The sequence below is a fragment of the Pongo pygmaeus genome, chromosome 4 (genome assembly GCF_028885625.2).
Source record: "Pongo pygmaeus isolate AG05252 chromosome 4, NHGRI_mPonPyg2-v2.0_pri, whole genome shotgun sequence".
NCBI classification, from domain to species: Eukaryota; Metazoa; Chordata; class Mammalia; order Primates; family Hominidae; genus Pongo; species Pongo pygmaeus.
In genome coordinates this window covers 8,519,281-8,545,124 of record NC_072377.2, presented here as the reverse complement: position 1 = coordinate 8,545,124, position 25,844 = coordinate 8,519,281, and the positions used below count along the sequence as shown (strand labels likewise).

Genomic DNA, 25,844 nt, shown 5'->3' with positions numbered 1-25,844 from the left:
TGGATCGTCATAAAGATCTTTATCCTTTTCGCATTGAGTAAGCTGAGAAGGAGGAAGATGAGGGGTTGGTCTTTTTGTCTTAGGGGTGACAGAGGTGGAAGATATGGAGGAGGTGGAAGAGGAGTCAGAAGAAGCAGGCACATTCAGTGTAACTTTACAGAATTACATCATAATTTCTACCTGAATTCCTGTCTTCTCATTTCTCTAAAAATGTTTTAATACAGTACTAATTCTTCTTTATCATTTGCTTTAATCTTATTGCCTGTATCGTAGAAGGGTCCGTGTCATATACAAGAAGTCAAAAGCATTCTTGAATAACTGGATCCCTCCTCCCAGAGTGTCTAAAGTCAACTTGTTTCCTGGCCCTGCATCTTCTATGCCTTCTTCCTCATCATCTGGCACCGGTTTGAAAGCACTCATCTCCATCAAGTCATCCATTGTGAATTTCTCTGGTGTAGCGTTTATTAGGTCCTGAATTAATCCAAGACCCATATCTTGAAATCCTTTACCCCCACCTTTTTATTTTTGCCATATGCACAACCCCTTTTATGATTTTGTTGATTGGCTCAGTCATAAATCCTGTGAAGCCATGCACATCTATACACAGTATTCTCCAGCAGGAATTTGTTGTTTCAGGCTTGATGGCTTTCATGGCTTTTCTATAACAATGATGGCATTGCCAATGATGTAATCATTCCAAGCTCTCATGATGTTCTCTCTATCGGGGTTGTTTTCCATAGCATTGACACTTCCTTCCATAGAGTACCACGTGTAATGAGCTTCAAGTGTCCTTATACACCTACTAGAAGAAATACAAAAATTAGAAAATTTTGGAAAACCTAAGCTTGCCATCCACTATTTAAGATGCTTTAAAATCAACTGTTACTTGCCCGCTTAAACATATGGTGTGCTTCTTTCTCTGGGGAGATTTCCTTAATGTACTTGGTGGCAGTGTTTAAGAAAACAGTAGTTAACACTCAACTTTTAAATTAAGCTTTCTGTACTAATAAAATCAGGTGACAGACAGGTAAAACATTCAGTTTTGTTCAAAACTAAACATAAGGTACATAAGCCCACAACTTGAGCATAAAAGAGATCTAAAGCTGCACTATGTTTCATTGTTTCTTTTGTATGTTGGTTTGTTTGTTTTTGTCAAATCCATATGTTATCATCTGCCTTTCAGAGAGTGGTTTCTACCTATCTAAATCCCTGGGAGGTTTAATTGGATACATTATTTAAGATTTTTCCCAATTTATGAATTAGCATTAAATTTCATGAAACTGGTACCCCACTAGTGCCAAGAGTAAGGTCCCTCTGAATAAAATGAACATTAATTTTTAAAAAGGTTAATTTTTTTTAAAAGTCTTTGTTCAAGACAAAAGTCTTGAAAGCTGTCCACATCTAGGATGCTGTCTGCTTCTAGGGAGAAATGTTTCTGTTTAGCTTTACCTTAAAGTCTCCAACAGGTGTGCAGTTCCAAAAATTTGAAGGGGCCCTTTTCAACCATGAAATGTGGACCCAAGTTTCGAGGCCCTGAAGCTTTACTGTAGTGTAGGTGGTGAGAAGGACTCGATATGTGTGAAAGGAAAATAAATCTTGAGGCCACCAAATCACTAAGCTAAAGGGAAAAGTCAAACTGGGAACTGTTAGGGCCAACCTACCTCCCATTCTATTCAAAGTCAACCCTCTGCTTACTGAAATAAATACATATCTGATTGCCTCCACTGGAGAGGCTAATCAGAAACTCATAAGAATACAACCATTTCTCTCTTATCTACCTATGACCTAGAAGCCCTCTCCTCACTTCATGTCTTCCTGCCTTTGCTTCGAGTCATCTCGCCTTTCCGAACCAAACCAATGTTCATCTTGCATATGTTGACTGATGTCTCATGTCTCCCTCAAATGTATAAAACCAAACTGTGCTCTCATCATCTTGGACATATGTCATCAGGACCTCCTGAAGCTGTGTCATGGGCACACATTTTCTCGGCCTTGGCAAAATAAACTTTCTAAATTAACCAAGGCCTGTCTCAGATTTTTGGGGTTCACATATGGTTCTTTCCAAGGAGGATCAATGGTGGTCTTCCTCTAATGTTATTTCCAGAAGACCCAGTCTCTAATTTCTAGACCATAAAAGGTTCTATTTTCCTCAGTTGGTGGATCAGGAAAAGCATCCTTTATCTGGTGAAAATACACTTTGACATAATGCATTAAAACCTTACAGAATTTAGTCATATCAGAGTTTACAAGAGTGACAGATGCAGGAGGTTCTAATATTAGGGACATAGGCCTTCCAGTAACTATTTTATGAAGGGTAAACTTAATGCTTTTCAATGGCAATGGATCTGATGGCCATTAAAGCCAGTGGTAGTACCTTGGGCCATGGCAACCCGATTGACTTGGTTAATTTTGCCAATTTCAGTTGTAAGAAACTATTTGTTCTTTCAGCCATTCCAAAAAATTGAAATTAATAAGGACAGTGGTAATGCCACTGTGTTCCTAACATTTTACTTAACTTCTTCATAACTTGCCCAGTAAAATAAGTTTCACTATTGCTGGAGATTTTTCCAGGGATGTCCCATGAAAGAAACACATTTTATAATAATTGTTTGGCTACTGTCACAATATCAGTTTTCCTTCATGAAAGAGCCTCTACCCAACCAGATAACATGAAAAATATCACAAAAACATACTAATACTCCACTGAGGGTCATATCTAAATGAAATCCATCTGTAAATGTTCAAAACAGGTGGTAGAAATATACCACCTAAGGTTTTTATTGTTTCCCAAGGATTATAAATTTGAAAAACCAAACATTGATTATAAACTGTTTTAGCAATTTTGGAAGTCACCGCACCAATACTTTTTCATATTTTGAATCTTTTGTCTGTTCTATGATGATTTTTGGAGTGCAGAACTTTTAACAATGGAAGTTTCAAAGACTGAAGAAGGGCCAGACAACCATCCATTTCCTCTATGGGTCCACATCTAACATTGAATTTACATCCTGTTAGACACCAATTTTGTTCTTTTTTTAAAATCAGGGCCATTTCACTATTTATTAAATAAGTCATCACAAGAGAGTTGACTTGGATCAATCTGATGGAGTTCATTCAAATTGCATACTCCAGTAATTTCAACACTAGCTCATTTAACACAAAAATCTTCTAAGGCATTCCCTTGATATTCTGGTTCAGTTCTACACATGTGAGCTTCAAACTTAACAAGGGCAATCTGTAATTGTAACAGGATAGCTGTAAAATCTACTACTAGTAGTAGTAGAGGTGAGGAACCCTCATTGTTTGCATAACATGCCAAAATCATGTAAGACCCCAGAAGCATATTTGCTATCTGTATAACTTGTCCTTAGCTGTATGACAAGCTTGGGTGAGAGCAATAAGCTTCACAGGTTGAGGTGACTTAAGTAAGAGTTCCCTTCTCTATTAACTCATTTTTGGTGGTAACATCATACCTCAACTGATATTTTTCTTCTGAGTTTTTGGCATAGAACCTATCAACAAAACGTATTAATTTAGGATTATCCAGTGGAGCAGCTCATAAATCTACAGGAGGAGATACTATTTCTGATATTACATTTACACAATTGTGGTCTTCACATCATCAGGCAGAGGTAATAGAGTAGCAGGCTTGGGTGGGTTTCCACATTTTTGATGAAAGGTTAGGAGACAAGAATTTCTAAGACGTTAGTCTACTTGGTAAAAAATGCTGAGTCTGGCTGGAATTTAATAGACTTTCCACCTCATGTGGGACTTGCAAATTAAGTTCCTTTCTTAAAACCAGGCAGTTGCTTCTATCAAGTAGGTTGCTGCTGCTCCTGCTTTTAAACAATTAGGATATGCTTCAGTTATTGGTTCTAATTGCAGGCTATATTATGCCATGGCCCTGTTTCCCCCATGTTCTTGGGTAAGAAATCTTAGTACCCAATTATTACATTCATGAAGGGAAGGAACAAGGTAAAAGATTTACTGTAACTTGGAATTTCTAAAGCGAGGGGCAGTTTTGAGGCCAAATTCATTTGGTTAAAAGTTGGTGCATGACTGTCTTTCCAAGGTTAAGACCTTGGGTACTATGTTCTAGTGAGTTCATAGAATGGTGAGGCCATACAGGAAAAATTCAGGACTCAGTATCTGTAATATTCTATAAGCGCAAGAAAAGTCCTTGTGTTGGGTTGCAGGGCACGGAAAACTTTAGGTAGTTTGTATTATTTCAGGTGAGAAGGAAATCGCTTCAACAGTCAAATTGTGTCAAAAACAGTTGATCTTTTCTCTTGAAAACTAAAGTTTTATCATCAAAGTCTTGTGACCTTTACATGCAACTTGCTATAAAAGGTAACTTGAGTAAATTTCAAAGCACTCTTTAGTGGCAGAGTGCATAACTACAGGTCATTTACATATTGAATATGAGTAGAATTTCCAGCACTCTATAGGGTTAAGTCCTGATGCAATGCCTGGGAAAACTACATTAATCCTTGTGGCATTACTATCCAGGTGTACTGCTGATTTTTCCAAGTAAAGCAAATAAGTATTGACTCTATTTATGAACTGGAATGCTACTAAAAAAAGGGCTGAGCAGAGGTTTGCTACTGCAAACCACTTTGAATCAGTGGGTATATTAGACATTAAGATATCACTATCCGGGACTACAGGAAACCTTGGTATTACTGTTTTATTAATTGTCTGTAAATCTTGAATAAATCTCTAAGCTTGTCCATCTGGTTTAACTGGTAGGATTCGAGTGTTACAAAGACTGATACACAGAATTATAAGTCCTTGTTTAATTGACTCTTCTACCACTGGTGAGAGCATTTGAACTAATTTGAGTTTTAGTGGATACTGGGGTAATTTAGGCAAGGATTTAGAACGATCTATTTGGACTTCTAAAAGTTCCATACTTTTAATTATTTCTATATCAGTTAAGGAAAAGGCCCATAAACCTTCAGGTATTTTAGAAAAGTCACAGGTTTATAGGCCTGATTTTTGATCTTACCAGTTTCTGTCTGTAGAGAGCATAACCGTTCTGATTGAGGAGAGTCAAAAGAAGAATTTCATATGCCCTGTTAGCAATGAAAGTGATTCTCACCCTAGCAAATTTACTGGGGCAGTATCACATAGCAGAAAGGTACATTTTTCTGAAAATAGCTGCAAAGTAAATTGGATTTGTTCAGATATGGAAGCCTCTTGAACTTGATTCAAAAGCCCCACCACAGAAATGACCTTTTTACTCAGAGGGATTTGTTGATCGATTTAAGTGGAGTTTATGGTAGATAATGTGGCTCTCATATCCACCAGTATTGTACAGGATTGCTCATTTATTTTGACCCTGTTTCTTCAGGTTTATTTAAGGATATTGTGGAGAAAAATGGACATTAAGTTGGGGAGGGGGCAAGGGCAATTTACAGGAGAATCCCTGAGGGCCTCCACAATGTCTATTATCACCACAAGGGCTAAGATCTCTTGGGCTGCCTCTAGGGGAGAAACAGTCTGGCCTAAAGGGAGGAGGCTTATGAGTGGACTGATATAAACCTGGACAATCTCTTTTCCAGTGTCTTTGTTATTTGCAATAAAGGCAGATATCCTGGAGTACAGAATTTCTTATTCTCTACCTCTTGGTTGTGATTTAAAATAAAAACAAGAAGGCCTCTTTGGTTTTGGACCCCGTAACCATAGTAACAGGACAGACATAAGCTTGTTACCCTTCTGGGGTTTTGTTCTTGCTCTGATGTCCTCTCAAAATGTTCAGCTAAGGCTATCCATTGAGTCACATCTGTCACTACCCATCTAAGTTTATGTTTTTAAATTAAACTGTTAAGGACAGGATCTATTTATAAATAGATTAGTTAATCCCATTTCAGTACCTGCAGAAAAGACTGCTTGCTGTATGTTGAGCCCAGAACATTTCAAATACAGTATTTCTGAGTTCTATAATCTACAACTGGGTCAATTTTTTGTTTTTGTTTTTGTTTTTTGGTCTTCAAAATTGAATGATGAACTAATTATTTTTCTGTGAAACATATGTAGAAATTGAATCTAAAGGATTTTCAGCAATTTTCATAGCTCAGTTTGGCCCTTCTCATAAGGGGGTGTGGGAGGATCTTTAATATCCTCCTTAGGTCTGTCCCAATCTGCTGCTGTCATCCATTTCTGAGCTTTGGTAGGTCCCAATGTCATGGGAATAAATCAGTAAAGGTCAGAAAGCCCTGGATCGTAAGCTCCTATGATGATTCTAAATTCCTCAATACATTCTTGAGGATGTTCCCTTGAGTCAGGGAAGTTCTTTACAATGACTCTATGCTCAGTTTTAGACCACAAAGTAAAAGGTGATAACAGCCCGGAGGCCTGGCTGATCAGAAGGTCTTACTTTGTAAGGCATCTGTCTAACTTCTCTGTTCTCATCATCATCAAGGTGAAAAGGTCATTTAGAAAAAGATTAGTGGACTCAGAGAATTTAGGTAGAGATGGATAAAGAGAAGGAATAGTTGGGGTTAGTTCAATAAAGAGTACAATCCTCTTCTGTTATGTCCTTAGTCTGTGGCTTAAACTTTTTGTTTGCTTTTTCTGCAATAGCAATTTTTCATTCATTTAATCTTTTAGATGCCTTCACATGCCAATTAAAGAACATATGAAATTGGTTTTGCAGGCTTTTTGGTCACCCCTTTTATAATATGCCTTTAAATACACAATTTTATTCAAATTAAAACTTCCAGCCAGGTGTAGTGGCTCATGCCTATAATCCCAGCACTTTGGGAGGCTCAGTTAGGCAGATAACTTGAGGTCAGGAGTTTGAGACCAGCCTGGCCAACATGATGAAACTCCATCTCTACTAAAAATATAAGAAGTAGTCAGGTGTGGTGGCTGGCTCCTGTAATCTCAGATACTTGGGAGGCTGAGGCAGGAGAATCACTTGAACCCAGGAGGCAGAGTTTGCAGTGAGCCAAGATAGCACCACTGCACTCCAGCCTGGGCAACAGAGCAAGACTGTTTCGAAAAGAATAATAAATTAATTAATTAAAAAAAATACTTCCCTATTGTGGCCATCTGAATTCTACATTGTATTTAGTAAGGTTAGCCCAAATTTTAAAAATGACATACGTTCTTGGGTTCCTAATTTTATACATAAAATTAGCTGGAATCGGCAGGGTGCGGTGGCTCACGCCTGTAATCCCAGCACTTTGGGAGGCCAAGGTGGACAGATCACAAGGTCAGGAGATCAAGACTATCCTGGTTAACACAGTGAAACCCCATCTCTATTAAAAACACAAAAAATTAGCCAGGTGTGGTGGCAGGCGCCTGTAGTCTCAGCTACTCGGGAGGCTGAGGCAGGAGAATGGCATGAACCCAGGAGGCGGAGCTTGCAGTGAGCAGAGATCACACCACTGCACTCCAGCCTGGGCGACAGAGCAAGACTCCATCTCAAAAAAAAAAAAAAAAAAAGTTAGCTGGAATCCTAGAAGGTGTAGCTCCAAACTCCTTTGATTGAGACAAACTCATTATCACAAATGTCACTATCTGAAGTTCCAGGCCTCTAACTAAATCTGAACCAGTTAACTATCAAATCCAATCTGATCCTCCAGTCATTCCAGCTAAATATTGCTTTAAAAAAATGCTCAGAACACAATTGGTGGAGCTCAGAATCCACAATAATACTTGTCCATGAACTCCAGTTACAAACAAGAGAGCAAGAAGCACAGTGGGCTCCACAGTACCTTGCCTCCTGGTCACCTGGTGATCCTGAGGGTCACTGGAGTTTTACTTTGGATCCTCACTTTTGACACCAGATCTGTTAAATCAAACAAACCAAAACAAACCTTTAAACAAATTAAATTTAATAGGATCTAACAGAACCTAATTAAGCAAGAAAAAAAATGATTCTTGAATCAGTCAGTTCCCAGCATCAGAACACATTCAGAGAAACACTGGGGCTGCTGCATGGTTGGATAAAACTTATGGGCAGAAAAAGGAAAGTGACATAGAGAAAATGAAAGTAACCTCCAGAAACAACTGGATTAGTTATAACTCAGCTTTTGCCTTATTTTAACAATGAACAGTTGGTTGCCTGTGAGTGGATGAAGTCTGGTTGCTGGGTTTGGCTGAAACTCAGCTATTTTACAGAAGCACACACCTAAGTTAGGTTTTCAGTTTGCATATATTGCAGTTTGTACAGGATAACTAAAGAATGTGGTATGCTTAGGCTTTGTGTCCCCACCCAAATCTCATCTTGAATTATAGCTCCCATAATCCCCACATGTTGTGGGAAGAACCCAGTGAGAGGTAATTGAATCATAGAGGAGGTTTCTGCCGTGCTATTTTCATGATAGTGAGTAAGTTCTCAAGAGACCTGATGGTTTTACAAGGGACTTCCCCTTTCACTCGCCTCTCATTCTTCTCCATCCTGCCACCATGTGAAGAAGTATGTGTTTGCTTCCCCTTTCACCATGATTGTAAGTTTCCTGAGGCCTCCCCAGCCCTGGGGAACTGTGAGTCAATTAAACCTCTTTCATTTATAAATTACCCATTCTCTGGTATTTCTTCATAGCAGCGGGAGGAGCTAATACGGAATGCAAGTATGAAGTCTTTATCAGGCCAAATTTTAGTTTGATTTAACAAATATTATATAGCAAAGGATGCTCTTTTAAAAAAAAATCAAGGCACATTTTTAAGTAATTTTTTAATATTCACTTCTCTGTGAAGAATCAATACAGATTAATTACCCTTGAGCAAACAAAATGCTTCCATGCCTATGTGCCAGAATAAGTAATGACCAGAGGGATAGTTTTCATGCTGTACTACAATCTGTTAATTCTTCTGAACAGGTGTTTAAACACTAATTTGCTCCAACATACCTGAAAAAAAGTAATGATTATTTGTTAGAAGACATACACAATGTTTTTGAATGTGTCTATTTACTCAAAGTAATTTTTATAATTTTTAAAAGTTTGTGTTTCATTGGATTATTTTCACAAATTGGTCTTAACTTCTCTCATTTTCTATCTTAAATTTTTCTAAAAATTAATAACCGTTTTTAAATGTCCTTATCAACATGTGTAGAGCAGTATAATTGCTTAATAAAGTTTGAGGCCTATAGTAACAGCTGGGGGAGTAAAGGTCTTGTGGAACATCTTTCTTTTTTCTTTTCTTTTTTTTTTTTTTTTTTTGAGACAGAGTCTCTCCTGTCACCCAGGCTGGAGTGCAATGGTGTGATCTCAGCTCACTGCAACCACCCAGGTTCAAGAGACTGTAGTGTCTCAGCCTCCCGAGTAGCTGGGATTGTGGGTGCACGCCACCACACCTGGCTAATTTTTCGTATCTTTAGTAGAAACGGGGTTTCACTATGTTGGCCAGGCTGGTCTCAAATTCCTGACCTCGTGATCTGCCCACCTCGGCTTCTCAAAGCGCTGGGATTACAGGCGTGAGCCACCACATCCAGCCGGGACATCTTTCTTAAGTGTGTGTGCAGAGAATGTTAGACTCACGAGTCTTAGCTCTAAATTTGTCTAGAAATATAAAACACAGATCCAATAAATATTGCATAAATGCAAGTCTCCAGTGCTAAAAGTCTCAATAAATGTTACCCAAAATTTTTACTTATTCTGGCTATTTTGTTGTTCATTAGCATTTCGTTCTACTATTAAAATGGTAAAGAAAAAACTAAATTCTACTGAATTTTTCCTGCCCTTACAGCTTTAGTAAAGTATTATTTTGAGTCACTATAATCACTGAATAGACCAAAATGATTTAAAAAAAAAAATCTGCTCAGGTAACTACTCTTAATTACAGTTTTACATTTTGTTTATTTGTTGGAATTGAAAGCAGGTTTATCTGGTCGAAATCCAGATGGCCTGAATCTTCTCTTCTACTCCTGTCTCCCAGCCTTGATGTTCCTTCACCCAAAAATAACCCATGTTATTGGTTTCTTGTGTATCCTTCACAGATACCCTAAAATAATTTTTGGAAGAAGGTGGATATAAACAGAAAAATTAAATCGCTGTATGAGGCAGCATCATCTTGGGAGAAAGCTGGTCCTTGTGTTAGCAGTGCTGGAAGAGGGGTTAGAGAGTATTTACTTTAACTTTTTCACTTCACAAATGAGAAAATTGAAGACTAGAGAGAATACAAAGCTCTCATCCAATGTGGCAGAAGGTGAGGGCACTGCAGATTCAGGATTCAAATAGAGATCGTGTGATTTCAAGTACTCTTTCCACTACACAAAACTAAATTAGATCACATTTTTCTTAACTGTCAAAGATTTATATGTTAATTTTGTGTTCAATCTAGAATAATAATGGTGATGATAATGATGATGATAAAAAGAACATACCCAAAAATGCAAACATGGATGGGAAAGAAATCTTTAGAAAAAAAAAATTGTTAGATAGGGAAAAGAAAAAAACAAGTGTGATATTGCAAAACTCGCTGAGAAAGTAACTGGCAGAAATTAAAGAATGTTAAAGAAAATGATATGGTTTTAAGGAAATACGGAAAAAAACATTCTTTATGCAGAAAGTATTGCATATGAAAAAAAGAATACCAACATCCTTCCCGAATTGAATCCTCTGGACCACAGAAGCAACACAAGGAAGAAAAGCTGCTGGAAGGACGGCTTTTTCCAAGCCTCATGTTCTGTATAAAGACCTAAAAAGCAATGCTTCTCTGGCCTTCTTTCTGCTACCACTGTGTTTCTTGTAACCTTGGCAGCTTCATTCGACAAATTCTTTTAGGCAGACATTTTCTGTCCATCTACCCTAAGAGTGATGGAAATAAGTACTAAACTACTGTTCTCCCTTCAGAAGAAAAATCTCTCTCAAGTAAGTCTCATTTTAATTTCACATTCTACAGTACACCCATGTGACAAATATGCCAGCCTTCGCTAAGACCCATGGAGAGTTGACATGAGCAGTGAAAGAGAAACGTCCTTCAAAAGGGGCAGCCTTTTAATGACTACTGTACAATCAGTACCCTGGCTCAGAATGAGCAGAAATAGCCACAGCTGAAGGGTCTTTGTAGCAACTGCTTCATGGGGTAATTGTGAGGGATAAATGATACATTACTTTTAAAAAATTTTTTAGCAGGGGACCTGGAACATGAATTAAAATTTGTGTGAATGTGCTTTTTTCTCCCTCAGCATTAGTTTCATATTTTGAATCAAATGGTATGGAGAGTGCCCCAAGCACATCTCAGACTTTTCCTGCCAAGAGTCATGGCAGCTTTCAAAGCCCCATGCACTGGCAGTGCATTTAAGGAAAGCTGTGTGCTATAGCCAGTTGCATAAAAAATGGTGGATAATTAGAATATATGGTAGTAGTCTAGGCAATGAAAGTTCAAAAAATATCTGTAATTATATAATCATATTCACTGCCAGGAAGCACTCAGTAGCACTCAGAGTATCTCTACAATCCTCTTATGATCTTGACAACCTTACTCCCTTACTCTAATGTAGTCTCTTAAATTATTGACTTATCCCTGCTGGAAACCAAAGAATGACAGGCTACCCAGGGGAAGACTGGTAGATGAATTTCACCGATATGCCAAAGACAAAGGACATCCAATACTTCCTTACTGGTATGGGTAGATACCTTCACTACCTAGGTAGAAGCCTTTCTATATCTAACAGAGAAAGCTTCTGAGGTAATAAAAGTATGAATTAATGAAATAATTTCTCACTTTAGACTCCCTGAGTACCTCCAGAGTGATAATGGCCCCTTGTTCAAGGTGGCTGTCACCCAAAGGGTCTCAAATGCGCTATGCACACAATATCATCTTTATTGTGATTGGAGACCACAATCCTCAGGAGAGGAAGAAAAGACAAATGATATTATCGAAAGGCACCTCAGAAAACTGTCTTGAGAGACTCATCTCCCCTGGATCACTCTTCTTCTCATAGCCCTACTACCTGTTCGAAACTCCCCTTTGAGACTGGGTTTAAGTCTCTTTGAAATGATGTATGGATGGCCTTTTCCCGCTAATGATTTCTTGCTAGACCAAGAAATCTCTGATTTGATTAAACATGTAACTGTGTTGGCCCATTTCCAACAGGAACTGAAACAATTGTTGGAGGCCTAACCCTGTGAACTAGGGCCATGTCTATTCAACCCAGGGGACTTAGTACTGGTAAAGGCACTTCTTTCCCTTTCTCCCTCTCTAGGCCCAGAGTGGGAGGGACCTTACACTCTTCTTCTTTCTACTCCTATGACAGTAAAGGTCACTGAAATATATTCTTGGATTCATTATACTCAAGTAAAGAGGGAAGCTGACAGAATTACCTCTGTTGACCCAGAAGAGCACCCAAAATACCAGTGTGAAGAAATTGGAGACCTCAGGCAAACAATCACAAAGATAAGTGTCAATAATTAACTTTCCGTGAATATCCTCCTTATAGCTTCCCCTATGCTTGCTGTTATCACCTGTGTTCTGTTCCTCCCCATCAGGCATGTTTGCCAAGGACCCCTTAATCCTGAACTCCCATGGGATTATCTACTTCCATAAACAATTATCTCTCCTCTAAAGTTTAACTGCCCCCTATAAAGACTTAATATTTTTCACCAGAGTGAAACAGCTCTGGCCACAACATTGTTTTCAGAATGATTAGTCTCTTTTACTTCTTATTTCTGTTATCTTTGGCACTAGAATTTTCCTTTTAGCTCCTCTTTGTATAATACTAATACTTGGCCCATTCATACTTAACCTTCTTGTAAAATTTGCTTCTCACCTAGAGACCACCAAACTCCAAATGGTTATGCAAATGGCGCCTTGGGTAATGTCTTTCACTGGAGACCCTTAGATAAACCTCTGAGAGAAATCTGACTGCATTTTCCCAAAACAATGCCCCCTGTCAGCATGAAGCAGTAAGAGCAGTAACTGTCTTTATCCTAATGTCAGTTAGATGTACCTTTTCAGAGGGGAGATTGATAGCAGCAGGAGGGAGAAAAATTCCTAGGCAGACAAGGACAGGTTCCCAGTAAAACCCAACCTTCAAACCAAGGACAACTTAAAGCCTGAAAACAGGGCTGGCAGTCCAGGTAGAGTCCATGATCAGAGTGAGAACTTCTTCGATGCCTCTTAGCCAATCAAATGGAAAAACCAGGCCTGTCCATGGACCAATTGCCTCACATTCCCCCATTCTCCGCCCATAATTACCCCATACTCAGCCACATGTGGGGCTATTCACTTTTGGGCCCCCTCTCACACAGAGGGCCACCCACTTCAGGTACCCTCTCATGACAAGAGATGTTTTTTCACTCAACAAAACCCTTTTCTACGTTGCTCACTCTCTAGTGTCCATGTAGCCTCATTTTTCTTGGATGCAGGACGAGAACCCAAAACCCACCAACTGGGAGGAACAAATGCAAGCTGTAACATGAACAATCTGTAACACCCCTGCCCCCTCCCCCAGGCCCCATTTGCTTATCTGTGGGTGGTGGGATGGAGAGAGAACAGTAAAAGTGCTTGGGGGCTCAAACCTTTGGACTCTGTGGGCAAGAGCCATAACACTGCTTGGGGCTCCGCAGTTGCTGTCATCTCCTAGTTTACTGGCTCCACCACATTCCCTCATCCAGATGCCAGTACCCAAGGTGGCGGCAGACTGCAGCATGCCCAGCCCACCCACAGGCTGAGCACAGAATCCAGTCCGGTAACATGAGCTGAGCACAGGCTGCCAGGCAGAGTAGGTGAAGCGAGCCCAGCAGTGAGCATGGAGCCAAGAGAGGCCCAGGGAGGGGTGCCATTGCCACCGAGATTTCCATGTGGTGAAGTGGCACAGAAGGAATCCTGTGTCAACCATAGTGAGAAATGTACCATATGTATTCTGATAGTTGACTAATTTAGTGGTCAAAAAATTAGAAGTTAATAGTAAAAAATGTATCACAAACCAAAATTTGTGGAACATATTAAAATAAACACTAAGAAGGGAATACATAGTTTTAAATATTTATGTTAGAAAAGAAAAGGCTGATAACTAAGGAGTTACATATACATATTAAGTTAGATTACAAATCAATGAGACCAAAGAGAATGAAAGATAATAAAGATAAAATTAAATAACAATGAAATAGAAAACAAAGATACAGTAGAGAAAATCAACATATCTAAAAGAAGTTTATTTTAAAGTACTAAAGAAATGGACAAAATAATATAGGCTAATAAAAAAATCTAAATAAAAAACAATATGAAATATTAAATGTAAAAAGGAACAATAGTTTTTATTTTTAAATTATAAAATATAACACAAGTAGTATGAATACACTTATGACAATAATTTAGAAAATAGAAATTAAATGAAAAATTTTCTGGGAAAATATCACTGTGTTGTTGGTCACCAAGACCACCCCCAGGTTTGATGATTTGCTAAGTATACTCACAGGACTGAGCATATAGCCATACTTCTGCCTACAGTTTATTATAGCAAGAGGATACAAAGCAAATTCAGCAGAGAGAAAAGGCACATGAAGTGAAGTCCAGAGGAAACCAGGAGCAAGCTTCCTAGAGTTCTCTCCCTGTGGAGTCACATAGGATGACACATTTGATTCCTCTAGGAATAAGTTGTGATAGCATGTGTGAAGCATTGTATACCAGAGAAGTGTTGTCTACCTGATTTCCATAAAGAAAATTCTACACTGAGTTTTACACTGAGTTCTACCAAAATTTCAAAGTATAAATCATTAAAATATCTTACAAACTCTTCCAAAAATTTAAATAAGTGGTTTTACTCCCCAAATCAGCTCATGAGGCATAAATATGCTTAATGTTATGCAATAAAATTATAGAAAAAATATACAGGTAAATCTTATTCTCAAAATTATGAACATTAAAAATACAGTGTATTTTTTAAAAGCTTACAATAACAAAACTGAAAAATTTCCCACCCAAATCTCATCTTGAATTGTAGTTATCCTAGTCCTCACATGTCATGGGAGGGACATGGTAGGAGGTAATTGAATCATGGGGCAGTTATTCCCATGTTGCTCTCCTAGTAGTGAGTGAGTTCTCATGAGGTCTGATGGTTTTACAAGGGGCATTTCCTCCCTTGCTCAGCACCTCTCCTTCCTGTTGCCATGTGAAGAAGGACATGTTTACTTCCCCTTCCACCATAATTGTAAGTTCCTGAGACTGCACCAGCCCTGTGGAACTATGAGTCAGCTAAGTCACTTTCCTTTGTAAATTACCCAGTCTCTGGCAGTTTTTTTTATAGGAGTGTGAGAACAGATTAATACAGTAAATTGATACCTCAGAGAGTGGGGTGCTGCTATACAGATACCAAAAAATGTGGATGTGTCTTTGGAACTGGGTAACAGTTAGAGGTTGAAACAGTTTGGATGACTCTGAAGAAGACAGGAAAATGTGGGAAAGTTTGGAACTTTCTAGAGTCTTGGAGTGCTCAGAAGACAGAAAGATGTGGGAAAGTTTGAATGGCTTTGAACTTGTTGAATGGCTTTGAACAAAATGCTGATAGGGATATGAATAATGAAGTCCAGGCTGAGGTGGTCTCAGATGGAGATAAGGAACTTGTTGGGAACTAGCATATAGGTGATCCTTGCTATGCTTTAGCAAAGAGACTGGCAGTATTTTGCTCCTGACCTAGAGATCTGTGGAATTTTGAACTTGAGAGAGATGATTCAGGCTATCTGGCAAAAGAAATTACTAAGTGGTAAAGCATTCAAAAGGTAGCAGAACAAAAAAGTTTGGAAAATTCCAGCCTGACAATGCAATAGAAAAGAAACACTCATTTTCTGAGAAGAAATTCAAGCCCACTGCAGAAATTTGCATAAGTAATGAGGAGCCAAATGTTAATCATCAAAACAATGGGTAAAATGTCTCCAGGGCATGTCAGAGACCTTCACGGCAGCCACTCCCATCACAGGCCTGGAAGCCTAGGAAGAAAAATTGGTTTCATTGGCTGGGCCCAGGGCCCCTTCCAGGCCTAGCCTTGGGACATGGTGCCCTGTTTCAACTCCAGCTATGGTTAAAAGCAGCCAATGTACAACTCAGGCCATGGCTTCAGAGGGTGCAAGCCCCAAGCCTTGGCAGCTTTCAGGTGATTTTGGGCCTGCAGGTGCACAGAAGTCAAGAACTGAGGTTTGGCAACCTCCGCCTAGATTTTAGATGATGTATGGAAATGCCTGGATGTCCAGGCAGAAGCTTGTGGCAGTGGTGGAGCCCTCATGGAGAACCTCTGCTAGGGCAGTGCAGAAGAGAAATGTGTGGTTGGAGCCACAGAGTCCCCACTGGGGCACTGCTTAGTACAGCTTTGAGAAGACAGCCAGATAGCCACCATCCTCCAGACCCCATAACGGTAGATACACCGAGAGCTTTCACCGTGAACCTGAAAAAGCCACAGGCACTCAAGGCCAGCCAGTGAAAGCAGCTGGGAGGGGGTGCTGTACCATGCAAAGATACAGAGTCGGGGTTGCCCAAAGATATGTGAGCCCCTCTTGTATCAACATAACCTGGATGTGAGATATGGAATCAAAGGAGATCATTTTGGAACATTAAGGTTTAATGACTGCCCAATTGGATTTCTGACTTGCATGTGGCCTGTAGCTTCTTTGTTTTGGCCAATTTCTCTGATTTGGAACAGGTGTATTGTTCTGGATGTCAGGGGCTGTTTTTGTTTGCTTTCAACATAAATATTTGGCACAGTGTTTAGCACCTGAGTACTTTTAGCTCACTTAAGGAGCTCTGCTAAACTCTGCAGATCAAGCACACATGAGTAGCTGTACCCCCTTACAGCATCTGAGCTGGATCTTCAACTCTTTGGCTATGTCTCTTATAACAATGATAGATTACACACACACACAAACAGAAAACAATAAATGCTAAAGTTAGGTTGTTTAGACATAAATAATCTATGTTAGCATTCTCTCATTCTGAAAAATTATTTTAATAGCAACATGTTTCCTAACTTAAGAAAACCATGATTCATAAGCTCTAGCCATGAATATCTAAGGGTTGTCAAAGACAGTATTTGGATTTCCTTTAAGTATCAGCCAGTAATATTTAAAATGAAAAATGTTAGCATTTAACAGAGATGAAAATGTGGAAAAATAATTTAAAAACACCATATATAAGAAGACTTTTATTAGCAATTGAGTTAATGCCCCTTTGCAGATGGGGAAAGTTTATCATGTCAGCTGAAGTATTTTAAACATACTTAAATTCGGTTTTTAGGGTTTCGAGGTAATAAGCCACATTGATATGTAGGTACTTTAAGCAAAATTGCACCAACAGAACAACCTACAGGCTTCCTAGATGAACCTGGATGACTCAGAACAGAAGGCACTTAGGAATACCTGGCCTTGGAAACATGGGAGTGACTGGGCTGTCAGCAGGTAACTCAGGGTATTGGTTTTCTACTCATTTAGCTCTGGATAAGAGTAGATCTAGCTTAAACCTTTCAAGTTTATGAATGCTCACTTAATGCTTAAAATTATAAAATGAAGGATTTACTAATACCTCAGAATCAAAATAATGTTGCCACTAATGATCCTAATTTATCTTGGATGCATTTTAAAGAGGGGAGTATAATAAATTATGGTCAGTAGAGTTAAAAATTATACAACAGGCTGAGCACGGTGGCTCACACCTGTAATCCCTGCACTTTGGGAGGCTGAGGCAGGCAGATCACGAGGTCAGAAGATTGAGACCATCCTGGCTAACACAGTGAAACCCCGTCTCTACTAAAAATACAAAAACATGAGCTGGGTGTGGTGGCGGGCACCTGTAGTCCCAGCTACTTGGGAGGCTGAGGCAGGGGAATGGTGTGAACCCAGGAGGCAGAGCTTGCTGTGAGCCAAGATCGCACCACTGCACTCCTGCCTGGGTGACAGAGTGAGACTCTGTCTCAAAAAAAAATATATATATATATACAAATTTTTGTACTCAATAATACCCACACAAGACACTGTTCACTTTATGCTAGGAGCTATTCTAAGTGCTTCTTCACAAACTGACTTATTTATTCAAATAATGCAATAAGGACTCCCATCATCCTCATTTAAAGATGAGAAACTGAGGCAGTAGCCAAGTCATGACTAGTAAGTGTCAGGGCGTTTTCAAACCCATATGGTCTGTCACTAGAGTCCATGCTTTTAAACCACTATGCTCTACTGCCCCTCTGAGGAGCCACAGTTCCTATTTTGTGACTCCAGACCCTGATTTACACCCCCCCCCAATAATGAAGATGTAGAAATGGATGCTGAGGGCCAAGAGGTCATAGAAAGCAGTGCATGTTCTTTCAGATTCTTTAAAAATTATTGTACCTATAGTTATGTCCCCCTTTTTGATCATGATGTCTATTTCTGCTCTTTTTCCTCAGTTTTTATTAGTCATTTTAATAACATTTAGGTTTATTATTTTTTAAAATTTTTCTATTCTGTCATTGCTTGTTTTTTTCTCATTTGTTTCCTTCTACTGGCTTTATTTCATTATTGTCTTATCTAGTTCTCTAACTTTAAACAGATTTTTTACTTTACTTTTCAATGTCTTTTTTCTTTTTTAATACAGGGTCTCACTTTATCTTCTAGGCTGGAGTGCAATGGCAAGATCATGGCTCACTGCATGCTTGCTCGACCTCCTGGGCTCAAACGATCCTCCCACCTCAGCCTCCCAAGTAGCTGGGACTACATTACATGCCTGGCTAATTTTTGTACTTTCTGTAGAGACCAGATTTCACCACGTTGCCTAGGTTAGACTCAACTCCTGGGCTGTGATCTGCCCTCTTTGGCTTCCCAAAATGCTGGGATTACAGGTGTGAGCCACCATGCCCAGCCTCAATATGTCTTGAACTCAAATACCCCTAATAATCATGGCTTCTCATTCTCATTGATTCCTCTTACAACCCCCCCATGTCAGGTTTTTGTGCCTACCACTCTACAAAAATCGCTCCTCATTCCCCATGATTTGAATGCTGTCAAATCCTATGGACACTCCTCAGTTCTCCTCCTACTTGACCTATCAACTGTAATAGACTCAGTTGCCCCTTAAATTCTTCTTGAAACACTTTATTGTTCTCTAGTGTTTCATATTCTTGAGTTTCCTAACTGGCCATTCATCTCAGTCTTTGTTGCTACTTTTCCTCCTCCCAATTTCTCAACCAAAATCCTCCTCCAGCATTCATTTTACCACTCCCTTCAGTATACAACAGAAATATAAACATGTAGTAATTGGTGATAATCATGTTCTTGATTCATTTGTGTTTAAAACAACTGAAAAGGAAGAATGAGTTTTAAAGTTTTTATTCAAATTCAGAATATTTTATATTTGAACTAAATTTTGAACTTTCTAAATGAAAGTTTACAACTTGAAGTTCACACTGCTGTATTGCTTTAAAACTTAAAAGCAAATAAACTTTGTCAACTAAAATAAAAGTAACCAATATCTGGTCTGCCTGTCTCTAAAATGGCCATGCTGTCACCACACCCATCATTCATGGTCAGTGACCCTTAGACCAGTGCTTACACAAGATTTCTTTCAAATATGACACTGTGGAGATGGCCACAGGAGGTTCTACAAAAACCAAGTGCTCGATTACCACTTAACATGTTCAGCTTGAAATGACTGCTACCTTTGCCTTCAGTTCCTTCCCACACACCCAGGTATACAAATATCTTTTATACCAAGAGTCCTTACGAAAGTAAATAGAGGGAACTCCCAGGGATAAGGGAGGGCAAAAAACAGGAGGCACCTGAAGCCAAAACCTGGAGCAACTTTTAAGAAGGAAGAGACGTCCATCCCATTTTCATATCTCTGCATGGATCTCCCATGGAGAACTTGAGTTAAATATAATGATTTCACGTGGCAGAAAGACGACTCTCTAGCACAATGTTTCTTTCACATAGGCTGCTAGATTCACTCCACAAGCTCAACAATTTTAACAAAAAATATTTCTGCTACTTTATATTCATCATCATAAAAAATGCACAGCCATTTGAAAAAAGGGCAATTACCCTAAATGAAAATTGCCAAAGCACAGATCAACTTTATATAGGATTTCTTTCCTTGTTTCTGATAAATCGCAAACAGAACTGGCAGACTTTATTTAACAAACATTTATTTTGGCCAGGCATGGAGTTTAAATTTTAGTGTATGTGCTGGAGGCAGGGAGAAGCGATGCGAGAAAGTAAAACAGAGACATGTCATGCGGGGCCCAGTGCTACAAAGAAACTAAAGCAGGAGGACGGCTTGGGGAGGCATGGAGTGGGGTAGGACTGCTAAATGTAGACAGAATGGGGTGCTAGAAAAGGTTGACTATGCTGTGGTAACAAATTAGCCCCTGAACCCCAGTGGTGTAGCATAAGTTTATCTCTTACCCACATTCTACATCCACCACAGGTCACCAGTGCCTGTGCTCTAGTCATTCAGGGACACAGGTGGATGGAGGCTGCACCGTCTGAGACATGGGGCACCTACATAGTCCCGCCAGAGCTGCAGTAGCAGTGGACCAGAGCTGGAGAGTCACATACGGAGCCTTAAAGTCTAAGCAATCAGCTATAACTAGTACCATGGCCCCACCTACTGCAAGAGGACCGAGAAATGGGAGGAGCTCATAGCATGAGCAATCAATAACTGTCACTGATGTCCAGGGAAGTCTTCTCCGATACAGGGAAATCTAAGCAAAGACCAACTGAAGACAGAAGCTACACAGAAAGTTGGAGACAGGATGATGTCATTTACGACTCCAAGAAATATTCTGTTTGTCTGCCATTTGTTTCCAGTGAACAGCCACACCAAATCTTAAATTTAGATATTTTGATAATTAAATGCATTAAAAATCTGTCTCTATTTCTGTGCTTAGTTCAAGTAATATCTTACCTCAATGATTTTAACAGTCTTACATACCATATAGTATCACTGCCCTTACATTACATCTTTCAACAATTACCTCCTGAGTAAAATCATAATACAAGGGCTGACAAACTCATTCTTGATTGACACACATCTCAACTCCTCACTCATTTCTTTTCCATATATTATTATTATTTTCTCATTACTTACCTAAAGCTTAGCCTTATAGATAATGAAAAGGGTTCTGAACATTAAGAAATAATAGAGTAGTTATAAATGGAGAAAAAAGTTTGAATAAAAAAGTTTCTTAAAAGGATAGTGTCACTTGCAAAAATAGCTCTTTGAAATACAGGTTCCTATAAACATTTTACACACATTAAGATATTATTCTTACACATACTGGTAAGATAGACGCTATACATATTTGTCTCCATTTTAGGAAGAAATGAAGCAAGGCTATTTTTAATAATAGACTTAGAAACAATTCATAACCCCTAGTATTTGCAGGTTAATGCAAATGCAAATACTAGGCAGCACACCACAGCAGTGTAACTAAAACCTAAAATAGTGTTTCACTTTCTTCCACACCTACCTCTGTGCACTCATACAAGTGTTTTTATTTTGCTTTGCATTAGAAACTTCTGTAATACAGGCATCTGATTCACCCCACCTAAAGCTGTTGTAAGTAATCAATGTGAGAAAGTCTACTTATGGTTAAGCATATTTGTATATTTTTTACTAGTTATTTCATACTTGCCCTGAAAGAATACACATTCAAAAAGCTTGAAATTAGGCAATGTCAGTCTCATCAACCAAAACCAGCATTGGAAATGAATATTAACAAATATCAGAATGAAATTACAAAATATACATCTCCAGCCTCATAAAACATGAATTTTATAAGCACTTTCATAAACATAAGAAAAATAGCTTTTACAATAACTATTTGAAAACATTATTATTAATAATCTTGTATACTGTACATGTGCACCTAAATGCAATAACCCCAACATTCATTATATTATGAAGGGGATACTTTATAAGAATTATAAATTATTTTTACATGATTAAATAATTTTGGCAGAGTAAGTCCGCAGGACTTAAATATCCAGTCAGCCTTAGTATCTACATCTGGACCACCAGGAAGCCTTTGTGTTACAGATACAGATTCCCTGTGAAGTTCTCCAGGGTGTAAAGAAGGCCCCAGGGAGGTGCCAATGGGGAGCTAGGGCTGCCTCTCAGCTCAGGCGAGCCTGCAAGCAACAGGGCAGTTTGGGAAGGGTCATAGGCACAGGAAGGGAGCAGTGGGCAACTGTTGATTATGTAACATCAAACCAGGATGGTTTCTTCTTTTTAAAGAAACTTTTGTTGAGTGTTTGCCCACCCCCATCCATACAAATATGCTCTCTAGGAAATGCGAAAGTATAAGCTTCAGAAAAATGTTTTTCTCATAATTTCTGGTTTTATGATCAAATGTTCCGAAGACACTGCTTCTTTTTGCTCAAAATAGTTGACATTGTCAGTGCTTCTAGTGTTTCAGCTCCTACTATGCTTACTATGTCCATGAGTGCCATTGACATCTTTGGCTATTTATCATCTCTAGAAAAGAAAAGAAACATTAAAATTTTAGGATGTAGGATTCACAATAAATCTCTTACCAAATCCTCCTTAAATCCCTAAACTCTCTACCTGGCTCTGACTCCAAGATCACCCTTTCAGTTCTTTCCATGTTTTTCTTTGGAAAATGTAGTTTCCTAACTTTTCTACCCACGCTTCTTGTCTACTCTTAGGTCTGCAGCCACAGTGATAGTTCTAAGTTGCAAACCTGATCATGTCCTTCCAGTACTTAGTCTTTCAAAAATCTTCCTACTTCCCGCAGAGTGAAGCCTGAACTCTTTAATAGGCATCTAAGGACTTGGACCTAGATCCTGTTAACCTGTTAATTTATCTTTGCCTCTAACTCCCTCCCTTCATCTTTCAAGGCACAGTGCAGGACTTAACTCATTGTGAAAGTACTAAGCCTTGATGTATCTTTAGGAAAAACACATGTATACACACACACGCATGCAAAGAGAGGAAGCATAGCTTAGCGGTTAACCTACATAGACTGCAACTTGCTTAAATAATCCAGTATTTATCTATGTTTTAATAAAATTGTTTTAATAAAAATATATGAAATTCATCTATCTTTTCTCTGGAATGCTTTTGCCTGTTCAAAGATTACACAATGTTCCCATATGTTACAGAGGAAGCCGTCCCTTCATTTATAAAAGACAGTTAAAACATAGCACAAAAACTCTAGAGTAGGATGGATCTGCAACTACTCTACTGGAAATATGCTAAATTAGGGTTCTGATTAGAGTTAATGGAATTAAATTGGGTGAGAGAAAATACTCACCATTAATCTAGGGGTAACAGAGGAGTTAAACTCCAATTCAGAAATAGAGCAGTTCAAAATCAGAATCCAGAGTGAGCCTACATGGGCTTGATCTGGGAATGTGCTCTTTATTAGACGTAATATTCCTCATGGAATGAATATAATAAGATCTGATAAATGCAATTAGACAGTGCCTGAAACAGTAGTCTTAAGTAGGTATTTTTGTTGGTAGGTATTTTTGTTGTCCCGCTTTTTGAGAAACAAAACCAAAGGCAATTCAATTAAAACTGCAGGTTTCTTGATTTCATCCTGATACTTTGCAAATTAATCATAGAACCCAAGTGAAATTGCCTAGACTCTCTGCCAAAGAGTTCGAAAAACATTTCTAATACACTAAAAATTTTCCTAGTTGACGTTCACAGATTATCAAGAGTAAAGCACCTTCATACAGTTTTGATCCTCACACTGTCTAAATCTGAGGAGCTGTCAGGAAAGACATGTAAGGAAAGATCTAAGCTAAAACTCAAACCACACATGAGGCTTTTGAACTGTGACCAACTAGTAGTTAAAATTAAGTTTATGCTTTTCTGTCCACCTAAGAGCAAATTAAACCTTTAAGAAGGCAAAGGATAAAATCATTGTTAGCTCACACATTAAAAAAGAAAATAACTGAATATATCTTCTTCAACTCTCCACACCTAGGGATGAGAACTGCACCTGGCAAACAAGAGGACATTCAACACGTAATAGCTGTTAAAATGAGTAACTCCCCAAAAGCACTATGTAGAAGGCGATATAGTTATTATGACCAAGCTCTGCGGAAACGTGGTGTTGAAAACCTTACTGAAGCTAACAATGTGCGTCACCTTCCAGGAGCCACACACACATCCTGAGGGCTTCCCAGATCAACCCTCATCCCCGCGACAGAGCCACAACCCAGCACCACCTTCCCACGACTCTCAGCAGAGGCCCCAGCCCCCGCAGGCCCAGGGACGACGCGGCGGCGGCGGCGGCGGCGGCGGCGGCGGCGGCGGGCAGGGCACATGCCTGCGTCCGTCCAGGTGGAAGCTCGGAACGACCACGGACCCCCGGGGCGCGCCCCTCCCCGTCACGCCCCCCCCCGTCACGCCCCCCGTTCCCCGCGTCCACGCGTGCGGTTTCCCCGGGCCTGGAAAGCGTCTAGAGCCAAAGCGCCCAGGGGCTCACCCGCGCAGAGGCCGACGCGGGGCCCACGGACGCGCTCCCGGGGTCCCCCCGGCCGAGCCCGCAGCCAGCACCCACAGCGACCCCCGGAGCCCGAGGGGCGTGGGAACCACGCGCGCAAGCCGGCTGCCCTTCCAGCCCCGGGACGCTTCCCCATCAGGCCAGTGGTAGGCAGGCGGTCGGGACCCGGGGATCGCAGCCTGCGGAGCGCTCACCTAGGCGGCGCAGGCCAGGGACGCCCACGGCCAGCGCGACCTCCTCCCATTCCACACACGCGCCCACGTCCAAAGTGCGCACTCTCGGCACCTGGGACCAATAGGAATCTCGGTCCGAGGTAGCTGGGGCCAATCACAGCGCGTCTGGCGTGTGGGCGGTGTCTCCTCGTGTTCAGCGTGCGCGGAGCTGCTGCGCTGCGCGGTCCTCGGTTTTTCAGCGGGGAGGCGAGGTGGAGTGGAGGGTTGGCCGCTCCGCCTCACTGAGCTGGCTCAGCCAGCGCAGGTGTTCCTGGAACGCCAGTCCCTTAGGATGGGAGGTTCTTTCATCTCGAAGAGGGCCTTGGCGTCTGGAGCTTCTCTCCCTTCTGTCCTGCTGAGTCATCCCCCCGTCGCCTGGAAGGCGTTAAGGTCTGGGCAGGCCGCCTGTCCCATCAGGATCCTGTTATTTTACTGTTTCATTCTTTCTCTCACTTTCCTGTTTGTTAAGCCAAACTTTTTCCTTCCATAGACATGACCCCTTAGAAGGCTACCCATGCCTCCACATATCTGACATTTGACGTTTTACCCAAATATTTGGCCAAAGTCTATTGCCTTTTTTAACTTCTATTTTCTAAAGCTAGTTTGATCCTAACCAACACAGTTTTTTCAACAAGCATGTAAGTGTGCATATTCTAGACGTGCGCGGCCTGGGTTTAACCCATCAGCTACTAACTTGTGTTGTCTCCGAATATTATCTAACCCCGTGCTTCAGTTCTCATATAATAAATGAAACTTTATAGACTCGCTGGTGGCCTGTAAGCCTGGCCTGTAAGCCTTAAGTTGAAACATGGAGCATATCAGAAGTGTGCCTGGCACGTGGTGAAATGTTCAAAAGTTAGTATTGTTATTAGGTGCTGGGCACTTTTCTAGGCCTTGGGATATAGGGATCAATGTCCCTGATGTCCTGGTGTTTATAATTTATTGTGGATACTTTGCTATTTTTTGGGGTACAGATCTTTATTTTCATAAACATGGATAATTTTCATTGAGTACAGTGTTGACTCAAATGATACTTTTGTAGTATTTCATCATTAATCTTATATTCTTTTTAAAATTTAGGTACTGTTGAGGGAAAGTGAGAATGACATGATTTTGATAACATGGTAGGAGAACCTTTTTCATTCATGTGTTGTTGCCACACTGGGGCTCTGGGTGCTTTATGAATCATGTTCACAAGTCATACTTGTGTCCATGGTTCTTTTCGCTACAGCCACCGT

At 40.0% G+C, this 25,844-nt stretch overlaps 1 long non-coding RNA gene across 1 annotated transcript; it reads right to left on the bottom strand.

Moving 5' to 3' along the window:
• Positions 1–24,669, bottom strand: LOC129036482 (uncharacterized). The gene is made up of 3 exons (XR_008502571.2): positions 24,589–24,669; positions 7,725–7,798; positions 1–802 (listed from the first exon to the last, which is right to left on the bottom strand). It is a non-coding gene; the product is annotated as an uncharacterized LOC129036482 (long non-coding RNA).
• Between the last annotated feature and the right edge of the window lie 1,175 nt (positions 24,670–25,844).